Source organism: Schistocerca cancellata, chromosome 7 (assembly GCF_023864275.1).
Source record: "Schistocerca cancellata isolate TAMUIC-IGC-003103 chromosome 7, iqSchCanc2.1, whole genome shotgun sequence".
Lineage (NCBI taxonomy): Eukaryota > Metazoa > Arthropoda > Insecta > Orthoptera > Acrididae > Schistocerca > Schistocerca cancellata.
In genome coordinates this window covers 30,659,650-30,677,718 of record NC_064632.1, presented here as the reverse complement: position 1 = coordinate 30,677,718, position 18,069 = coordinate 30,659,650, and the positions used below count along the sequence as shown (strand labels likewise).

At 45.0% G+C, this 18,069-nt stretch overlaps 1 protein-coding gene across 1 annotated transcript in view; it reads left to right on the top strand.

Moving 5' to 3' along the window:
* The window catches only part of LOC126091920 (serine/arginine repetitive matrix protein 1-like), a 369,225-nt gene that overhangs the window by 43,944 nt on the left and 307,212 nt on the right, over positions 1-18,069 (top strand). The window contains exon 2 of the mRNA XM_049907238.1: positions 16,512-16,737. The gene's annotated coding sequence lies outside the window, so the exon portion shown is untranslated. The remainder of the gene's footprint in view (positions 1-16,511; positions 16,738-18,069) is intronic.

Below are 18,069 nucleotides of genomic sequence, written 5' to 3'. Positions count from 1 at the left end.
TGGCTGCACTCCATACAAATACTTTCAGAAAAGACTTCCTGACACTTAACTATGATGTTAGCAAATTTCTCTTCTTCAGAAACGCTTTCCTTGCCATTGACAGTCTACATTTTATATCCTCTCTACTTCGACCATCATCAGTTATTTTGCTCCCCAAATAGCAAAACTCCTTTACTACTTTAAGTGTCTCATTTCCTAATCTAATACCCTCAGTATCACCTGATTTAATTCGACTACATTCCATTATCCTCGTTTTGCTTTTGTTGATGTTCATCTTATATCCTTCTTTCAAGACACTGCCCATTCCGTTCAGCTGCTCTTCCAGGTCCTTTGCTGTCTCTCATAGAATTACAATGTCATCGGCAAACCTCAAAGTTTTTATTTCTTCTCCATGGATTTTAATATCTACTCCGAATTTTTCTTTTGTTTCCTTTACTGCTTGCTCAATATACAGATTGAATAATATCGGGGAGAGGCTACAACCCTGTCTTACTCCCTTCACAACCACTGCTTCCCTTTACTGCCCCTCGACTCTTATAACTGCCATCTGGTTTCTGTTCAAATTGTAAATAGCCTTTCGCTCCCTGTATTTTACCCCTGCCACCTTTAGAATTTGAAAGAGTGTATTCCAGTCAACATTGTCAAAAGCTTTCTCTAAGTCTACAAATGCTAGAAACGTAGGTTTGCCTTTCCTTAATCTTTCTTCTAAGATAAGTCGTAAGGTCAGTATTGCCTCACGTGTTCCAACATTTCTACGGAATCCAAACTGATCTTCCCCGAGGTCGGCTCCTACCTATCAAGCTACGAGTTTATATTAAACTGTAACATGTAACGTTCTGAACCAGTGATGCATTTATTGTTAAAATCGGCCTTGCGTGAAATTTGATCCAAATAGATGCGAACATCATCGAAAAATTTAAATTTTAAATACATTTCTACTAACGAGGACAATATTTCATACAGAAGACAGCTACGTCACGTAACAACACATTTGACACTTACCTCGCAAACGGCTTCTTTAAGGGACTATGTTCACTTGTACCTTCTTTCTTCCATTACCGTATAGTTTCAGACTTGTCAGCTTTCTCTGTTAGTTGTGATACATCCTGCAACAATGCGGCTTCCTTCTCCTAGAAAAGGCCGTAAATTATCATGCCAGGTGCGGTACGTTGTCGCAGGCGAGCAAAGTGTTCATCTAACGGGCCACGCCTTACTCACTTCTCGTGCATAGAGGACACACACAGCTTAGCCCCGTGGCAGTACGAGTGAGGTAAGCGGCAATCTGCGACCTTTCCTGGAACCTGAACCAAATCGCGATGCCGACCCACATACTAACGCAGAAACAGCTTTCTCAGAAGTCGCTGTTGCCTTCAAGGTCACGGAGAACTGGATGACCTTCCCTTCTCCGCAAGGTCGAGTTGTCTTCTGTCCCGCGAAACCGCGGGCATCCTGCCTTGGTCCGAAGTAACTGCCTCTAACGACACATATTTGTAGTCATAACTACCATAGTCTTCTTTTTTGGGTAACAATAGTCCGCTTTACATTGACTAACGCTTCTGTCATTGCGACCAGATCAGGTGATGTATTCGCTTTTGTATAAGTCAGATCATCAAGTTGCATACCTATTTTCTCCATGGTACAGTTTTGTTTTTACATATTTGTGTCCGAAATTCTAGTTTATTGAGTGATCGCAGACTTCACATACTTACTTACGTTCCATGACCGTGGCCGAACAAAAATCCTCTTTCCTGACTCTCTTCAAATCCGATTTTCCGGAAACTAATTTCCCAAAACTGCTTCTGGTTAGTCGTATGAACACTCCAATATCGATTATGGGAATATGTTTCTAAGTGGAGAATTTCTCTCTCGCAGTCGATATTCACAGCCGAGCAGGTGGCTTCATGGCTTCATCCACTTGTTGGAAAGAGATTTCGCGCATTGGCCTGCTTCCTCTCGGGTACGTGAGAGTTGTGTCGTTCGTGGTATGGATCCGCATATAGTGTAGTGTTACCTTAGTGCGTTGTATGATAATGATCCTCATCCGACGGTAGAATCGGCATAAGCAGTTTCACATTTTCAGACGTTACGAGACACTGCGGAGAGGTCAGAAATTTAATCCAGGTCATTGGCAGAAAGAGAGTGGTGATCAGGAAATTCAAGCTACCACTCTTCTCCCATTGACGGCCAAGTACGGGCAGTTAGAATTTCACCCACCACCGAGATTCGAGCCGGCCGGGGTGGCCGAGCGCTTCTAGGCGCTACAGTCTGGAACCGCGCGACCGCTACGGTCACAGGTTCGAATCCTGCCTCGGGCATGGATGTGTGTGCCGTCGTTAGGTTACTTAGGTTTAATTAGTTCTAAGTTCTAGGGGACTGATGACCTCAGAAGTTAAGTCCCATAGTGCTCAGAGCCATTTTTGAACCGAGATTCGAACCAGCGTACCTCCGAATCGAGCGCCTCCGCACAGGCATGCGTTAGCGACCTCTGCTAGCGGTGGCCGGTAAGGCGAAGTTATCAGTGGGAAAGGCACTGTTGTGTGGGATCCTTATGACTGATTACCGTGCAGATCCTAAAACAACAAGTGACGAATACTACGCAAGTGTAGCGAAGAAAATGAATGCAAAAACACATGTGATAAAGTCTGAATTGCTGAAGGAAACCTTTTTTTTTCGTCAGGGCTGACAAAGAATGAAGGATATAAGGCTGAATTACTTTCTCCGGAGACAGTTCAATGTTCAGCCTGAAAATAGCTGCAGATGAATAATGTAGTTGCTAAACACTAACATATCATTCAATAATTATGATACATACGTATATATGCAGGATGTGCGCCCACAGCTCGTAAATATTCGAAAAAAGTTGTATTTGAGAGTCGCCAATAACTGCTAATGAAATATGCCTTTATTAATGAAGATTAAGTTCACCAGCAATTCATGGTGATTCTCAAATGCAACTTGTTTTCAATAATTTATCCACTTGATTTGTTGTTCAGTTCCGTGACTGTGTATTACATTATTTTAAGAAATACGGCAACCGCCCATTTTTTTATGTATTTTAATTTATGCTAATGCGCGTTTCGGCCTTCCACGCATCTTCAACTGGCGTAAGACGTATTTGGTCGTCATTGTACGTAGTTAAAACATCGATAGCAATTTGGATGCTGCTGGCCTCTGAAAATTAACAGTTTTTGTTTAGCTAATTAATTATCACAGGCCAGCTGCAGCATCCAAACTTCTGTCGATATTTTAACTGGTACAACTGCAGACTGGACATGTGTTACGCCAACTGAAAATGAGTGGTAGCCTGAGACGCCTATTGGAATAAATAAATATACACTAGAAAGTGCCTGGTTGTTGTATTTCTAAACTTTTTTTTTCAAATGACATGTTTAGAGCAGTAACAAATTTTCTGTCTGTCTCGTACAACCAGTCTTGACGGCAATGATTTAAGATTTGGGGAGTGGTGTGTATCACCCATATACTTGAAACTTCCAGGTGCGTTAAAACGGTGTGCCGGACAGGGACTCAAACCAGAAACCTTGAGCTGTACAAGCACGGCTCACCACCCGCCCCCACATCTTCACTTCTTCCACTTCTACCTGTACCTCTGTCTGTCTGTACTCACATAGCTGTAATTGTGTTTACTAAATATGCGTGTAGTTTCTTCAATGCGCGTCGCTGAAAATTACTCTCTAAAGAAAAGGCAGAATCTTACTTAGAAAATGACAAATGCAGGATTTTGTTGATTTTGTAGGTGCTCGCAGCAAAGTTTATATTTCATAACTTCATGTAACAATGCTACAATTCAACAGGAAAATATGTTTTGAGTTTAGCCAACTTAAGCCTGTAGTACAAGAACATGAAACATTATGCTAAATATGGCGATACATTACACTTACCGAAATACATCATCGCTTCATCGTGCCTCTGGTTAATATGCAAACCTTGTCAGAACCACAACCGAAGCTTTGCTCTAGATTTGAGACTAGTTACACTTTATAAAATAATAGTTCTACTTAATTACAGTACCGGCTGGTGTGGCCGTGCGGTTAAAGGCGCTTCAGTCTGGAACCGCGTGACCGCTACGGTCGCAGGTTCGAATCCTGCCTCGGGCATGGATGTGTGTGATGTCCTTAGGTTAGTTAGGTTTAATTAGTTCTGAGTTCTAGGCGACTGATGACCTCAGAAGTTAAGTCGCATAGTGCTCAGAGCCATTTGAACCATTTTTGAACTTAATTACAAGACGTGGGGCAGTAGTGTGCATAAAATAAACTTTTCCAATTAACTATTTCAGAATAAAATCTTTGCATCAAGCATAAATTTATATAAATCTACAATATTTGGTACAACGTTCCATCGCTGCATGCCATTAGGTTTCATTCACCCGCATCAGTCGCTACATGGGTGGTGACATGTCTCAAGGGTGTCAGAGTATCGTAATTCACTAATATACTCAAAAGGTCAGTTTTCTACAGAGCGAGCGAAATAAAAGTGGCCGGAAAATATTTCATGTATCGTAAGGCAGGCTACTCAACGTACGTCCACAACCAATCTTGGTACACATGAAACATTTTCCGGGCCATTTTCGCGGAGACCCCATAAAGTCCCACCATCAACTCAGAAAATGATGACTTGGAAACTGTTAGAGTTGGAGGATCGTGATTTGCTGCAAAACGTCTGTCATTTCTCAAATATTTTTTCTGTTATGACAGAATTTCATTGTGTCGCTCGCAGAAGATCGAGGAGATATTCGAGTTCTGCCCATGTCCGGGTGACCATTGAAGCATCAACAGTTCTGAGCGCTTCACTGACTCGTACACGAAGGGTAGCAATGTCATTGAATAATGTTGCATACTCGCGATGCTTGACGGAACGCTACAGAAAGAAGTCTAATGGTGTAACATCGGGAGAACATGGGGCCTATGCAATGGAGCCATAACCAATGACCCACCTCTCAGGAAATGGGCCAATCATCACTTCTCTCATTCCAATGTGCGGATGCACCATCATGTTGGAGGGTGATGGACGACAGGTCTTCGGTCTGGGGTAGCAAGAACATTTGGAGCATGTCCATGTAAATATTTCCCTTTGTGGCCTGCTCTGCAAAGAACTAGCATCCTATCGTGCATTAGACCGTACCAGACATTAAGCTTCGGGCTAACATGGATGTGTTCATGTGCGTTGTGGAGGTCTTCGGAGGTCCGAATCCCAGTGTCGCGCCGATTCACGTATCCAGAAATGTTCATTTGAAAACAGGCTCCTTTTCAGGAGTCATTATCAGCCTCTATGGAGGCCAGTGTGGAACACGCTAATGCATACCACAGGGGGCCGTCGCTTCACTGCAGTGCTTGGACCATTGCGCTCTGTTCCCAGAAAGGCGTATCACCTTATGTAACACTTGATGGACAGCTGATCTTGACTCTTTGCATTTCACGTGAACCAAGCCGAACTGACGTCAGGGGAGCTGCGTTGAAGTGCAGCTTGCACTCTGTGAACACGTGTTTGACACACAGGTGGATATCCACATCGAGGAAGGTCTTTGATGCTGCCCATTTCTTTAAAGATTTTGAAGTATTTCATCGGGCTTGTCTTTGCCGCTCGTGCCTTCCCATACTGGCGCCGATAATTCCGCAGTTTACTGCCAAAGATTTGGTTCCTACATACCACATGACACATTGCACGTTCTCCTGGCCTGTCGCAATGTTGATACACTCCAAGTCGTACCTGCAAGCAAGGAAAAAGAAAAAAGTTTGGGAGCTGCTAAACGTTTTATCACAAACAACGATTCTTTAACTTTTAACACACTGAAGTGACAAACGTCATGCGATAGCGATCTGCACATATACGAATGGCGGTAGTTCAAATGGCTCTGAGCACTATGCGACTTAACTGCTGAGGTCATCAGTCCCCTAGAACTTAGAACTAGTTAAACCTAAGTAGCCTAACGACAGCACACACATCCATGCCCGAGGGAGGATTCGAGCCTGCGACCGTAGCGGTCTCGCGGTTCCAGACTGTAGTGCCTAGAACCGCTCGGCGACTACGGCCGGCAATGGCGGTAGTATCGCATACACACACACACAAGATATAAAAGGCCAGTACACTGGCGAAGGCGTTTCATGTGAGAAGGTTTCCGATGTGATTAAGGCCGCACGACGGGATTTAACAGACTTTCAAGGCGGAATGTTAGTTGGAGCTAGACGCATCTGACATCCCATTTCGGAAATCGTCAGGGAATTCAATATTCCGAGATCCACAGTGTCAAGAGTGTGCCGACAGTAAGAAATTTCAGTCACGTGACGCCACGAACAACGCGGTGGCCGGCGTCCTTCACCTAACGACCGAGAGCAGCGGCGTTTGCGTAGAGTTGTCAGTGCTAACAGACAAGCAACACTGCGTGAAATAACCACAGAAATCAATGTGGGACGTACCACTAACATATCTGTTAGGACAGTGCAGCGAAATTTGGTGTTAATGGACTATGACAGCAGACGACCGGTCGAGGGCCTTTGCCAAAGCTCTACATCGCCTGCAGCGGCTCTCCTGGGATCGTGACCAAATCTGTTGGATCAATAATTCAAAAGCAGTCTTAATCGTATTTATTACTAGTATTACACCGCCAACCGGTTTCAACCCGACGTAGGGGTCATCTTCTGGGCGTTTACACCATTGGTCGACTGCTGGTGGTGTCACTCCTGTCTACACAACCAGCAGTCGACCAGTGGTGTGAACGCCCAGAAGATGACCCCCACGTCGGGTTGAAACCGGTTGGCGGTATAATACGAGGGCAGTTCAATAAGTAATGCAATACATTTTTGTTCTGAAACAGGGGTTGTTTTATTCAGCATTGAAATACACCAGGTTATTCCCCAATCTTTTAGCTACACAACACTATTTTTCAACGTAATCTCCATTCAATGCTACGGCCTTACGCCACCTTGAAATGAGGGCCTGTATGCCTGCACGGTACCATTCCACTGGTCGATGTCGGAGCCAACGTCGTACTGGATCAATAACTTCTTCATCATCCGCGTAGTGCCTCCCACGGATTTCGTCCTTCATTGGGCCAAACATATGGAAATCCGACGGTGCGAGATCTGGGCTGTAGGGTGCATGAGGAAGAACAGTCCACTGAAGTTTTGTGAGCTCCTCTCGGGTGCGAAGACTTGTGTGAGGTCTTGCGTTGTCATGAAGAAGGAGAAGTTCGTTCAGATTTTTGTGCCTACGAACACGCTGAAGTCGTTTCTTCAATTTCTGAAGAGTAGCACAATACACTTCAGAGTTGATCGTTTGACCACGGGGAAGGACATCGAACAGAATAACCCCTTCAGCGTCGCAGAAGACTGTAACAATGACTTTACCGGCTGAGGGTATGGCTTTAAACTTTTTCTTGGTAGGGGAGTGGGTGTGGCGCCACTCCATTGATTGCCGTTTTGTTTCAGGTTCGAAGTGATGAACCCATGTTTCATCGCCTGTAACAATCTTTGACAAGAAATTGTCACCCTCAGCCACATGACGAGCAAGCAATTCCGCACAGATGGTTCTCCTTTGCTCTTTATGGTGTTCGGTTAGACAACGAGGGACCCAGTGGGAACAAAGCTTTGAATATCCCAACTGGTGAACAATTGTGACAGCACTACCAACAGAGATGTCAAGTTGAGCACTGAGTTGTTTGATGGTTATCCGTCGGTCATCTCGAACGAGTGTGTTCGCACGCTGCGCCATTGCAGGAGTCACAGCTGTGCACGGCCGGCCCGCACGCGGGAGATCAGACAGTCTTGCTTGACCTTGCGGCGATGATCACACACGCTTTGCCCAGCGACTCACCGTGCTTTTGTCCACTGCCAAATCACCGTAGACATTATGCAAGCGCCTATGAATATCTGAGATGCCCTGGTTTTCCGCCAAAAGAAACTCGATCACTGCCCGTTGTTTGCAACGCACATCCGTTACAAACGCCATTTTAACAGCTCCGTACAGCGCTGCCACCTGTCGGAAGTCAATGAAACTATACGAGACGAAGCGGGAATGTTTGAAAATATTCCACAAGAAATTTCCGGTTTTTTCAACCAAAATTGGCCGAGAAAAAAAATGTGTTGCATTACTTATTGAACTGCCCTCGTACTAGTAATAAATGCGATTAAGACTGTTTTTGAATTATTGATTAATCATACTAATCGCTGCTTGTCTCCACAACCATGTTGTCCAAACATGTTGGACCCTAGACGACTGGAAAACCGTGGCCTGGTCAAATGAGGCCCGATTTCAGCTGGTGAGAGCAGATGGTGGGTTTTGAGTCTCGTGCAGACCCATGTAGCCATGAACCCAGGTTGTCAACAAGGCAGTGTGCAAGCTGGTGGTGACTTGCATAATGGTGTGAGCTGAGATTACGTGGCATGGACTGGGTCCTCTGGTCAAACTGCACCGATCATTGACTGGAAATGGTTATGTTCTGCTACTTGGAGGCCATCTGTAGCCATTCATGGACTTCAAGTTCCAAAACAATGATGGAATTTTTTAGGATGACAGTGCGCAATGTCACCGGGCTATAATCGTTCGCGATTGGTTTGAAGTACATTCTGGACACTTCGAGCGCCCGGCATGTAGTCGATAGAAAATTTGTGGGGCGTAATCGAGAGGTCAGTTCCTGCACAAAATCCTACACCGACAACACTTTCGCAATTATGGACGGCTATAGAGGCAGCATGGCTTAATATTTCCGCAGGGACTTCCAGCGAATTGTTGAGGCCGTGCCACGTCAAGTTGCTGCACTACGCCCGGCAATTCGACGTTCGACACGTTTTTAGGAGGCACTGCGTGACTTTTTTCACCTCAGTATAGTTTCCAAGGTGATATACCGGAGCCAAGGTAGCCCGTATAACACGACAGAGGACGAGGTTGTCTATGCCCAAAGGCGTACCCAAAAGCACCACGGTAAACACCGGCTGTTTCCACACAAGATAATGGAAACAGATATTCCGAGCACTACTTCCTGCAGGGGGAGTTCGATCCACGGCCTGCAAGAAGTATGACTACGCAGAAATCTGATTGGCTGGAGACAGCTATTTAGGGACTAGAACCAGGCCCGCAGTTCAGTTCACGCCGGTTGCCGACCTCGTGTACTGCAACCGTCGAAGATTACGTCTTCGTCTCGGAATTGGACTGTTACTAGTGTGTGAGTGTGTTACCACGGACCTTTGTGGAAAATAAGAAGTGAACTTTTGTTTGCCTCTATTAGGAGACTTTTTTCGTTATTGTTACCTTCCGTTTGTATGTTCAGTCATCAATCTTGTGAACTTACATCAATAAAAGTTGTGTTGTGAAAAAATGCGAATTGTCATTCACGAGACAAGGATGACTTTTTTTTTAATTATAGCGTAACTATGGTCATCCATTAGTTTTCCCACCCTGTAGCTTATCTGAATCACACCTCAGTACGACTGGGTGGCGGATCTTCTGGCATGTTCGTGGAGTACAGCACAGTTCCTCCTGCAGTTACGTCCGAACCACAATGCTTTTTGAATCGAAGCCCACTGTCAGCTGAGAAAACAAGCAATGTTGCACACAGGTAAACAGTGGGAACACAGGTCTAGATACCGCTCAGGTGGCCTGTTGGTCACCAGGCTGGGTCAGGGTTCGTATGTCTCGGAGTCGAGTCTCCACAACAGCACTGAGTGCTGCTTTCGGTTTGAAAATTATTCATACCTACCTTTTGCAAATGATTTCATTTTTTATTTCGTCAAGATAAACACTATGCTTCAACAGATCACCACTTTACAAACATTTACAAAAATCGTAATACCGTTAAATGTAAATAATCTAATGATCTTACGTCACCCCCCATGAACCATGGACCTTGCCGCTGGTGGGGAGGCTTGCGTGCCTCAGCGATACAGATGGCCGTACCGTAGGTGCAACCACAACGGAGGGGTATCTGTTGAGAGGCCAGACAAACATGTGGTTCCTGAAGAGGGGCAGCAGCCTTTTCAGTAGTTGCAGGGGCAACAGTCTGGATGATTGACTGATCTGGCCTTGTAACATTAACCAAAACGGCCTTGCTGTGCTGGTACTGCGAACGGCTGAAAGCAAGGGGAAACTACAGCCGTAATTTTTCCCGAGGACATGCAGCTCTACTGTATGATTAAATGATGATGGCGTCCTCTTGGGTAAAATATTCCGGAGGTAAAATAGTCCCCCATTCGGATCTCCGGGCGGGGACTACTCAGGAGGACGTCGTTATCAGGAGAAAGAAAACTGGCGTTCTACGGATCGGAGCGTGGAATGTCAGATCCCTTAATCGGGCAGGTAGGTTAGAAAATTTAAAAAGGGAAATGGATAGGTTAAAGTTAGATATAGTGGGAATTAGTGAAGTTCGATGGCAGGAGGAACAAGACTTTTGGTCGGGTGATTACAGGGTTATAAATACAAAATCAAATAGGGGTAATGCAGGAGTAGGTTTAATAATGAGTAAAAAAATAGGAGTGCGGGTTAGCTACTACAAACAGCATAGTGAACGCATTATTGTGGCCAAGATAGACACAAAGCCCATGCCTACTACAGTAGTACAAGTTTATATGCCAACTACCTCTGCAGATGATGAAGAAATAGATGAAATGTATGACGAGATAAAAGAAATTATTCAGGTAGTGAAAGGAGACGAAAATTTAATAGTCATGGGTGACTGGAATTCGTCAGTAGGAAAAGGGAGAGAAGGAAACATAGTAGGTGAATATGGATTGGGGGGAAGGAATGACAGAGGAAGCCGCCTTGTAGAATTTTGCACAGAGCATAACTTAATCATAGCCAACACTTGGTTCAAGAATCATAAAAGAAGGTTGTATACCTGGAAGAATCCTGGAAATACTAGTAGGTATCAGATAGATTATATAATGGTAAGACAGAGATTTAGGAACCAGGTTTTAAATTGTAAGACATTTCCTGGGGCAGATGTGGATTCTGACCACAATCTATTGGTTATGAACTGCAGATTGAAACTGAAGAAACTGCAAAAAGGTGGGAATTTAAGGAGATGGGACCTGGATAAACTGAAAGAACCAGAGGTTGTAGAGAGTTTCAGGGAGAGCATAAGGGAACAATTGACAGGAATGGGGGAAAGAAATACAGTAGAAGAAGAATGGGTAGCTCTGAGGGATGAAGTAGTGAAGGCAGCAGAGGATCAAGTAGGTAAAAAGACGAGGGCTAATAGAAATCCTTGGGTAACAGAAGAAATATTGAATTTAATTGATGAAAGGAGAAAATACAAAAATGCAGTAAATGAAGCAGGCAAAAAGGAATACAGACGTCTCAAAAATGATATCGACAGGAAGTGCAAAATGGCTAAGCAGGGATGGCTAGAGGACAAATGTAAGGATGTAGAGGCTTGTCTCACTAGGGGTAAGATAGATACTGCCTACAGGAAAATTAAAGAGACCTTTGGAGAGAAGAGAACCACTTGTATGAATATCAAGAGCTCAGATGGCAACCCAGTTCTAAGCAAAGAAGGGAAGGCAGAAAGGTGGAAGGAGTATATAGAGGGTTTATACAAGGGCGATGTACTTGAGGACAATATTATGGAAATCGAAGAGGATGTAGATGAAGACGAAATGGGAGATAAGATACTGCGTGAAGAGTTTGACAGAGCACTGAAAGACCTGAGTCGAAACAAGGCCCCGGGAGTAGACAACATTCCATTTGAACTACTGATGGCCTCGGGAGAGCCAGTCATGACAAAACTCTACCATCTGGTGAGCACGATGTATGAGACAGGCGAAATACCCTCAGACTTCAAGAAGAATATAATAATTCCAATCCCAAAGAAAGCAGGTGTTGACAGATGTGAAAATTACCGAACTATCAGTTTAATAAGTCACAGCTGCAAAATACTAACGCGAATTCTTTACAGACGAATGGAAAAACTGGTAGAAGCCGACCTCGGGGAAGATCAGTTTGGATTCCGTAGAAATGTTGGAACACGTGAGGCAATACTGACCTTACGACTTATCTTAGAAGAAAGATTAAGAAAAGGCAAACCTACGTTTCTAGCATTTGTAGACTTAGAGAAAGCTTTTGACAATGTTAACTGGAATACTCTCTTTCAAATTCTGAAGGTGGTGGGGGTAAAATACAGGGAACGAAAGGCTATTTACAGTTTGTACAGAAACCAGATGGCAGTTATAAGAGTCGAGGAGCATGAAAGGGAAGCAGTGGTTGGGAAAGGAGTAAGACAGGGTTGTAGCCTCTCCCCGATGTTATTCAATCTGTATATTGAGCAAGCAGTAAAGGAAACAAAAGAAAAATTCGGAGTAGGTATTAAAATTCATGGAGAAGAAGTAAAAACTTTGACGTTCGCCGATGACATTGTAATTCTGTCAGAGACAGCAAAGGACTTGGAAGAGCAGTTGAACGGAATGGACAGTGTCTTGAAAGGAGGATATAAGATGAACATCAACAAAAGCAAAACGAGGATAATGGAATGTAGTCAAATTAAGTCGGGTGATGCTGAGGGAATTAGATTAGGAAATGAGACACTTAAAGTAGTAAAGGAGTTTTGCTATTTAGGGAGTAAAATAACCGATGATGGTCGAAGTAGAGAGGATATAAAATGTAGACTGGCAATGGCAAGGAAAGCGTTTCTCAAGAAGAGGAATTTGTTAACATCGAGTATAGATTTAAGTGTCAAGAAGTTGTTTCTGAAAGTATTTGTATGGAGTGTAGCCATGTATGGAAGTGAAACATGGACGATAACTAGTTTGGACAAGAAGAGAATAGAAGCTTTCGAAATGTGGTGCTACAGAAGAATGCTGAAGATAAGGTGGGTAGATCACGTAACTAATGAGGAGGTATTGAATAGGATTGGGGAGAAGAGAAGTTTGTGGCACAACTTGACTAGAAGAAGGGATCGGTTGGTAGGACATGTTTTGAGGCATCAAGGGATCACAAATTTAGCATTGGAGGGCAGTGTGGAGGGTAAAAATCGTAGAGGGAGACCAAGAGATGAATACACTAAGCAGATTCAGAAGGATGTAGGTTGCAGTAGATACTGGGAGATGAAGAAGCTTGCACAGGATAGAGTAGCATGGAGAGCTGCATCAAACCAGTCTCAGGACTGAAGACCACAACAACAACAACATCTTACGTCAGGCACTGTCCTTTCATAATTATAATGACCACCAAATGGAAGTGAAGGTCACGAACTTTTGCGACGATACACGGCTAAATGTAGAATGTGTGCTCGTTTTCACTATCTCTGGCCACTACTTATACCCGTCAATGTATCGAAGAGTAATTACTTAAAACAAGTAGATGTCACCATAAAATGTATCCTTCTACTCTTTCCACAGCAATTGGACAGCCCTCTCTTGGTCTAAAACTTGTAAAAGCTTCAGTTTTACTTCATAAAAACCTATGATTCGTAAAGAAACGTGTAGTAAACGCCTTTAAACAGGTAATAACCAGCCATTTTAAGCCTAATTTATGTAAGTCTGTAGCTTCGTGCGTGCACTCTCGGCGCTTGTTGGTTGTAAAGCTGAATCATGATGCGGATGTGACAATTTCGATGTCCCGCAACAGCGTTAATTATTTAGCTTGGTATGAAAATTATGCTAGCCGCTTTTATGCAACCTATTTCATTTTTATTTAGTCAAGAAAAACTCTACATGGAAAGGTCTTCGGCCACGTTCCATTGCCCTAACGATGATGACCAAGCGGAAGTGAAGCATAAGAGCTTTTTCCTTCTTAGTTCTGGGTACAGCTCTTGCACAGCTAAACATAGGATTTACGTTCATTTCACGAATCCTGAGAGCTGTATATGCCGCCCACTGTCTTTGAAAAGTAAACGCTTTAATCGGGTAGGTGACAACGAAAGTGAGCTGCTTCTGTTCATGGAACACGGAAATTCGACACATTTGCGTCGATCGAATAAGCTCCAGTTACATTTCAGAATGATCTTGCATTCACGGGGGAAGAATATAGTGAAAGCCTTCTAAAAGCTAACAACCAGCCATTTTAAGTTGGACTTCTGTAATACAGTAGCTTTGCGGCTGCACTATACCGGAAATTCTCATGTGGACACAGCTATTTAAAAAACTTGCGAGCAGTAGAGAATTGAAAGAGAACTGGAGTATTGTTTATAGCTGGGATACTCCTGGAGTACGGGTTATGTAACTGTCGCAGAAACACCAAGACAGGCGTCGAAATTGAACAGACGTAAGCGGAGAAACATAGTTTCTGCAGACAGCGCTCTCCTTACCGTGAGATGAGAGCGGATGACAGCGACCTGTCATAAAAATGTTGACGTGCAGTCTCCGGCAAAAGATAGCGATCCACAGAACGTGTTTTTTTTATTTACAACCATGAAGTGTAGAGTATATTATCTGTCAAATGTACGCGAAATTTAAATTTACCGTTAACGTTACTCATGTATCTTAGCGCATTCTCGCCTGATACGGAAAAAGTTTTGAATGAAGCTAGTGCGCTGATTAGTGTAGGGTTGTAAAAAATGTTTATATAATCGTATTCGGGCAAATATTTATGTGCAAGGACGAGCAGCTTTTTTTTATTTTATTACGAAGAAGATACGTTGGCAGACTTACGTTCGAAGACACACATAACTTCGAGAGCGTCCCAAGGGAAATACGTTGGAACTACTTTGCATGCCGTCTCTTAACAACTTGCTTGAAAATATCATGTGTAGGCAGATGGTACCGCTATCGTCGACGAATTGTTTTAGAAGAAAAACTGTGCGTAAGTTTATTGCAATTACTCTTTCATAACTTCTCCCGGTAGGAGACGAGATACTGGCAGAAGTAAAGCTGTGAGGACCGGGCGTGAGTCGTGCTTCGGTAGCTCAGATGGTAGAGCACTTGCCCGCGAAAGGCAAAGGTCCCGAGTTCGAGTCTCGGTCGGGCACACAGTTTTAATCTGCCAGGAAGTTTCAATCTTGTACACACCACGTTTCCTCGTCCCACGTGGGATTTGCACAACGTCACCCGGCGGCACACCCGTGAAGACTATTTACAACATATCCGCCGGGAAAGCCTGAAGAGTCACATCTGGTACGGTTGTATATAATTGCTAAATATGGACCTATTTTATGAGCATACTCTGAGAGGAACCTGACTGGTATACAATGTGGACCGGAGGCCTTGCCTTTATTAAGTGATTTAAGTTGCTTCGTTACTCCGAGGATATCTATTTATATGTTTCTCATCTTGGCAGTTGATCTTGATTGGAATTCAGGAATATTTACTTCGTCTTCTTTGGTTTCGGAAAACAGTGTTTCATAACTCTGCTTTAATGGCACTGTCATCAGTGACTTTACAGTTGTTATCGCGCAGTGAAGTACTGTTCCTCCGGTTCTAGGCGCTTCAGCATGGAACCGCGTGACCGCTACGGTCGCAGGTTCGAATCCTGCCTCCGGCATGGATGTGTGTGATGTCCTTAGGTTAGTTAGGTTTAAGTAGTTCTAAGTTCTAGGGGACTGATGACCACAGATGTTAAGTCCCATAGTGCTCAGAGCCATCTGAACCATTTTTTTACTAGAATGAGATTTTCACTCTGCAGCGGAGTGTGCGCTGATACGAAACTTCCTGGCAGATTAAAACTGTGTTCCGGACCGAGACTCGAACTCGGGACCTTTGCCTTTCGCGGGCAAGTGCTCTACCAACTGAGCTACCCAAGCACGACTCACGCCCCGTCCTCACAGCATTACTTCTGCCAGTACCTCGTCTCCTACCTTCCAAAAAAATGGCTCTGAGCACTATGGGACTCAACATCTTAGGTCATAAGTCCCCTAGAACTTAGAACTACTTAAACCTAACTAACCTAAGGACATCACACACACCCATACCCGAGGCAGGATTCGAACCTGCGGCCGTAGCAGTCCCGCGGTTCCGGACTGCAGCGCCAGAATCGCTAGACCACCGCGGCCGGCTCCTACCTTCCAAACTTTACAGAAGCTCTTCTGCGAACCTATCAGAACAGCTTCTGTAAAGTTTGGAAGGTAGGAGACGAGGTACTGGCAGAAGTAAGGCTGTGAGGACGGGGCGTGAGTCGTGATTGGGTAGCTCAGATGGTAGAGCACTTGCCCGCGAAAGGCAAAGGTTCCGAGTTCTAGTCTCGGTCCGGCACACAGTTTTAATCTGGCAGGAAGTTTCATTTTTTTACTGTTCCTCCTTGTATTGTGGCACGCTCGATGTTAGTTTTACGCCGGAAAACTTCTCTCAGTTTAGAATGACATGCCGTGATCTGATATTCTGTAGGTTTCTTGCTTTGTTCGTTTGGCGGCAGTGAGGAACTGTATCGGACGCCTTCAGAAAGTCAAAAAGCGTGACATGTACACGAGTGTCGGTGTCAACTGCTTTCTGGATCTCGTGGACGAATAGAGCGAGTTGGGCTTCACACGATCGTCGTTTTCGGACTCCACGTTGAGAGAAGATGTCAGCAGAGGGCCACGCGTCGGCTGCCTCGCCGTGTACTGACGCGCGCTGACCGGCTGCGGGTGGTGGTTTCAGGAGCGACCGGGGCCCGCGGCGGCTCGAAGCTCAAGCGCAGCCAGAGCGAGCGGTCCTCGGAGCGTCCGCGCAGGGACCCCATCTCGGCCGCGTTCCACTCGCTGGAGCGCAAGCGCCACAAGAGCAGGGCGCAGCCCGAGGGCGGCAAGCAGCACGAGCCGGAGCCGGCGCCGGCGCCCGCCTCGCCGCCGCCCAGGAGGCGTCACCACAGCGACAACTCCGACAGGTGAGCGACGCCACCGAAGCTGTCTGTAGATTAGACTACACTGGAGGTGTGAAGCGGAAAACGCCTTCAGTCACTACTTTTCGTGTTTTATTAAATACACGATGCATTTCGGACCCTGTGAGTCCATCATCAGGTGTAATTTGTCTTAATACAGGGTGTTTCAAAAATGACCGGTATATTTGAAACGGCAATAAAAACTAAACGAGCAGCGATAGAAATACACCGTTTGTTGCAATATGCTTGGGACAACAGTACATTTTCGGGCATACAAACTTTCGAAATTACAGTAGTTACAATTTTCAACAACAGATGGCGCTGCGGTCTGGGAAACTCTATAGTACGATATTTTCCACATATCCACCATGCGTAGCAATAATATGGCGTAGTCTCTGAATGAAATTACCCGAAACCTTTGACAACGTGTCTGGCGGAATGGCTTCACATACAGATGAGAAGTACTGCTTCAGCTGTTCAATTGTTTCTGGATTCTGGCGGTACACCTGGTCTTTCAAGTGTCCCCACAGAAAGAAGTCACAGGGGTTCATGTCTGGCGAATAGCGAGGCCAATCCACGCCGCCTCCTGTATGTTACGGATAGCCCAAAGCAATCACACGATCATCGAAATATTCATTCAGGAAGTTAAAGACGTCGGCCGTGCGATGTGGCCGGGCACCATCTTGCATAAACCACGAGGTGTTCGCAGTGTCGTCTAAGGCAGTTTGTACCGCCACAAATTCACGAAGAATGTCCAGATAGCGTGATGCAGTAATCGTTTCGGATCTGAAAAATGGGCCAATGATTCCTTTGGAAGAAATGGCGGCCCAGACCAGTACTTTTTGAGGATGCAGGGACGATGGGACTGCAACATGGGGCTTTTCGGTTCCCCATATGCGCCAGTTCTGTTTATTGACGAAGCCGTCCAGGTAAAAATAAGCTTCGTCAGTAAACCAAATGCTGCCCACATGCATATCGCCGTCATCAATCCTGTGCACTATATCGTTAGTGAATGTCTCTCGTGCAGCAATGGTAGTGGCGGTGAGGGGTTGCCGCATTTGAATTTTGTATGGATAGAGGTGTAAACTCTGGCGCATGAGACGATACGTGGACGTTGGCGTCATTTGGACCGCAGCTGCAACACGGCGAACGGAAACCCGAGGCCGCTGTCGGACCACCTGCTGCACTAGCTGCGCGTTGCCCTCTGTGGTTGCCGTACGCGGTCGCCCTACCTTTCCAGCACGTTCATCCGTCACGTTCCCAGTCCGTTGAAATTTTTCAAACAGATCCTTTATTGTATCGCTTTTCGGTCCTTTGGTTACATTAAACCTCCGTTGA